We start from the raw sequence: 4,907 nt of genomic DNA, 5'->3' as shown, positions 1-4,907 counted from the left end.
CTGCTCCACACCAGCCTCCTCCCACCTCCTCTTCATCTCACCCCATCAACATCTCCTTCTGTCCCTTTCTGCCTCACGTGCTTATCTACCATCCCCTTAAATGCATCTGTGCTATTTGCCCCCACCACTCCCTGTGGTAGCAAGTTCCACAATCTCACCACTCCTCGGGTAAAGAGGTTTCCCCTGAATTCCCTATTGGATTTTTATTATTATCTGAACGGCAATAGATTGGGAAAAGGGGAAGTGCAACGAGACCTGGGTGCCCTTGTGCACCAGTCGCTGAAGGTAAGCATGCAGGTGCAGCAGGCGGTTAAGAAGGCAAATGGTATGTTGGCCTTCATAGCGAGAGGATTCGAGTACAGGAGCAAGGATGTCTTGCTGTAGTTGTACAGGGTCTTGGTGAGACCACACCTTGAGTATTGTGTGCAGTTTTGGTCACCTTATCTGAGGAAGGATGTCCTTGCCATGGAGGGAGTGCAGCAAAGATTCACCAGACTGATACCTGGGATGGCAGGAATGACGTATGAGGAGAGATTGGGTCAATTGGGCTTGTATTCGCTGGAGCTTAGAAGAATGAGAGGGGATCTCATTGAAACTTATAAAATTCTAACAGGACTAGACAGACTAGATGCAGGAAGGATGTTCCCGATGGTCGGCGAGTCCAGAACCAGGGGTCACAGTCTAAGGATAAGGGGTAAGCCATTTAGGACTGAGATGAGGAGGAATTTCTTCACCCAGAGAGTGGTGAACCTGTGGAATTCTCTGTCACAGAAGGCAGTTGAGGCCAATTCATTAAAAATATTCAAGAAGGAGTTGGATATCTTTCTTAAGGCTAAAGGGATCAAGGGATATGGGGATGATCAGCCATGATCGCATTGAATGGCGGAACAGGCTCGAGGGGCCGAATGGCCTACTCCTGCTCCTATCTTCTATGGACTTATTAGTGTTTATCTTATGTTTATGGCCTCCTAGTTTTTCACTCCCCACCGCTCCCCCCCGCAAGTGGAAACATCTTCTCTATGCCAACCCTATCAAAACCCCTTCATCATTTAATAAACCTCTATCAGTCATCCCTCAGTGTTCTTTTATAGAGAGAAAGGGCAGGTATGTGGAGTTCAGGTGCGGAGCAGCCATGACCTGAGGGGCTGAATGGCCTCGTCCCATTCCTACCGATGATCAAACCTCCAGTCTTAGGACCTGCCAAAGTTAGCAACCCGATCCTTGGTGGAGGAGGGGCGGTTATACGTGTCCGATGTGATGCTCGGTCCGCCCTCCAACACCTAACTCAACAGACCGTGCTTCATGTAGCGAAAGTGCGAACTATTCCACTGTGAGGACATCACCTGCAGGCTTGATTCTGACCCCCTTCCCGAACTTGGAGGTGCTGAGGTCACCCATGGCAACCCCGGCTAGCTGGAATCAATTTGGGCTCTTCCTGCTTTGTGTGTGGGGCTCAGTACCACACAGGCTGAGATCAGCTCACTCAGCACAGGCCGGGGATGGAGCCCAGGTCCAGGTGTCAGCTGTGGCCCAAAGGATCTCGCACGCTCTCTCTCTTGCCTCTGATTCAGAAGGCTGTGGGTTCGAGCCCCACTCCAGAGATGCTAGCCCCGTAATCCCAAGACCAACACACCCCGGTGCCAGTAACTGAGGGATCCTCCGCTGCACTGTCGGAGGGTCAGTACTGAGGGAGCGCTGCACTGTCAGAGGGGCAGTACTGAGGGAGCGCTGCACTGTCGGAGGGTCAGTACCGAGGGAGGGCTGCACTGTCGGAGGTTCAGTACTGAGGGAGCGCTGCACTGTCGGGGGGGCAGTACTGAGGGAGCACTGCACTGTCGGAGGGGGCAGTACTGAGGGAGCGCTGCACTGTCGGAGGGGCAGTACTGAGGGAGCGCTGCACTGTCGGAGGGGCAGTACTGAGGGAGCGCTGCACTGTCGGAGGGGCAGTACTGAGGGAGCGCTGCACTGTCGGAGAGTAGTGCTGAGGGAGCGCTGCACTGTCAGAGGGGCAGTACTGAGGGAGCGCTGCACTGTCGGAGGGGCAGTACTGAGGGTGCGCTGCACTGTCGGAGGGTAGTGCTGAGGGAGCGCTGCAGTGTCGGAGGGGGCAGTACTGAGGGAGCGCTGCAGTGTCGGAGGGGGCAGTACTGAGGGAGCGCTGCACTGTCGGAGGGGGCAGTACTGAGGGAGTGCTGCACTGTCGGAGGGGGCAGTACTGAGGGAGCGCTGCACTGTCGGAGGGTAGTGCTGAGGGAGCGCTGCACTGTCGGAGGTTCAGTACTGAGGGAGCGCTGCACTGTCGGAGGGGCTGTACTGAGGGAGCACTGCACTGTCAGAGGGGCAGTACAGAGGGAGCGCTGCACTGTCGGAGGGGCAGTACTGAGGGAGCGCTGCACTGTCGGAGGGTCAGTACCGAGGGAGCGCTGCACTGTCGGAGGTTCAGTACTGAGGGAGCGCTGCACTGTCGGGGGGGCAGTACTGAGGGAGCACTGCACTGTCGGAGGGGGCAGTACTGAGGGAGCGCTGCACTGTCGGAGGGGCAGTACTGAGGGAGCGCTGCACTGTCAGAGGGGCAGTACTGAGGGAGCGCTGCACTGTCGGAGGGGCAGTACTGAGGGTGCGCTGCACTGTCGGAGGGTAGTGCTGAGGGAGCGCTGCAGTGTCGGAGGGGGCAGTACTGAGGGAGCGCTGCAGTGTCGGAGGGGGCAGTACTGAGGGAGCGCTGCACTGTCGGAGGGGGCAGTACTGAGGGAGTGCTGCACTGTCGGAGGGGGCAGTACTGAGGGAGCGCTGCACTGTCGGAGGGTAGTGCTGAGGGAGCGCTGCACTGTCGGAGGTTCAATACTGAGGGAGCGCTGCACTGTCGGAGGGGCTGTACTGAGGGAGCACTGCACTGTCAGAGGGGCAGTACAGAGGGAGCACTGCACTGTCGGAGGGGCAGTATTGAGGGAGCGCTGCACTGTCGGAGGGGCAGTACTGAGGGAACGCCGCACTGTCGGAGGGTAGTGATGAGGGAGCGCTGCACTGTCGGAGGGGCAGTACTGAGGGTGCGCTGCACTGTCGGAGGGTAGTGGTGAGGGAGCACTGCACTGTCGGAGGTTCAGTACTGAGGGAGCGCAGCACTGTCGGAGGTTCAGTACTGAGGGAACGCTGCACTGTCGGAGGTTCAGTACTGAGGGAGCACTGCACTGTCGGAGGGGCTGTACTGAGGGAGCACTGCACTGTCAGAGGGGCAGTACTGAGGGAGCACTGCACTGTCGGAGGGGCAGTACTGAGGGAGCGCTGCACCGTCGGAGGGGCAGTACTGAGGGAGCGCTGCACCGTCGGAGGGGCAGTACTGAGGGAGCACTGCACCGTCGGAGGGGCAGTACTGAGGGAGCGCTGCACTGTCGGAGGTTCAGTACTGAGGGAGCACTGCACTGTCGGAGGGGCAGTACTGAGGAAGCGCTGCACTGTCGGAGGGCCAGTACTGAGGCAGCGCTGCACTGTCAGAGAGGCAGTACTGAGGGAGCGCCGCACTGTCGGAGGGGCAGCACTGAGGGAGCACTGCACTGTCGGAGGGGCAGTACTGAGGGAGCACTGCAATGTCGGAGGAGCAGTACTGAGGGAGTGCTGCACTGTCGGAGGGGTAATACTGAGGGAGCGCTGCACTGTCGGAGGGGCACTACTGAGGGAGCGCCGCACTGTCAGAGGGGCAGTACTGAGGGAGCGCTGCACTGTCAGAGAGGCAGTACTGAGGGAGCGCCACACTGTCGGAGGGGCAGTACTGAGGGAGCGCTGCACTGTCGGAGGGGCAGTACTGAGGGAGCGCTGCAATGTAAGGGGGTAGTACTGAGCGAGGGCTGCAATGTCGGAGGGGCAGTACTGAGGGAGCACTGCACTGACGGAGGGGCAGTACTGAGGGAGGGCTGCACTGTCGGAGGTTCAGTACTGAGGGAACGCTGCACTGTCGGAGGTTCAGTACTGAGGGAGCGCTGCACTGTCGGAGGGGCAGTGCTGAGGGTGTGCTGCACTGTCGGAGGTGCCGTCTTTCGGGAAGAGATGTTAAACCAATGTCTGCTCTCAGCTTGACGTAAAAGATCCCATGGCCACTATTTGAAGAAGAGCAGAGGTGGAGTTCTCCCCAGTGTCCTGGGGCCAATATTTATCCCTCAACCAACCTCTCTAATACAGATGATGTGGTCATTTATCGCAATGCTGTGTGTGGGAGCTTGCTGTGCGCAAGTTGGCTGCCGCGTTTCCTACATTACAACAGTGACTACACTTCAAAATAAGTACTTCATTGGCTGTAAAGCGCTTTGGGACGTCCTGAGGTGGTGAAAGGCGCTTTATGGACCTCCAGTCCCATTGCAAGGAGATTGATGATCACTGTTTCAGTGAATTTGCACCAATAGCATTATTCGTAGCTGCACCGCCAGCCCACTCTGACCCCCAGAGCGACCTCTCCCTGACCCGGGGCGACCGAACACACCGCGACTGTATTGTGCCTGCCCTCTGATCCCCCCGACCCCTGGGTGCACTCCCGTTAACCCCCGGCTGGACTGCCCGCTGAACACCCCCATCCCGCCCTCTGACCCCAAAGCAACCTATTCTGCCGGCCCGGTGCGACCCCGTGGGATCCAGCAGCGGGAGGCTGGGAGGGTGTTGGAGGGCGCTTGCCCTCTGACCTCCCGACCCCTGGGTGAACCGCCACCAACGCCCCCCCCCCCCGCCGATTCAGTTTACAATTCACGCCCTACTGCATTGTTGCCCTGACAACCTAATGCTGATAACTGGTTTGAAAAGGCCCGTCTCTCTCTCTCTCTCTCTCTCTCTCTCTGGCTCTCGCCTGTGTGAGATGTCGATGTGTTTACCTCCAGACCTCACTGGGGGGCAGTGCGATCCCACCATTCAGCCCTGGGTCACAG

Source organism: Somniosus microcephalus, chromosome 4 (genome assembly GCF_052327205.1).
Source record: "Somniosus microcephalus isolate GS21.2 chromosome 4, FLI_Smic_1.0, whole genome shotgun sequence".
Classification (NCBI taxonomy): domain Eukaryota; kingdom Metazoa; phylum Chordata; class Chondrichthyes; order Squaliformes; family Somniosidae; genus Somniosus; species Somniosus microcephalus.
Note: the sequence above shows the minus strand (reverse complement) of the source record.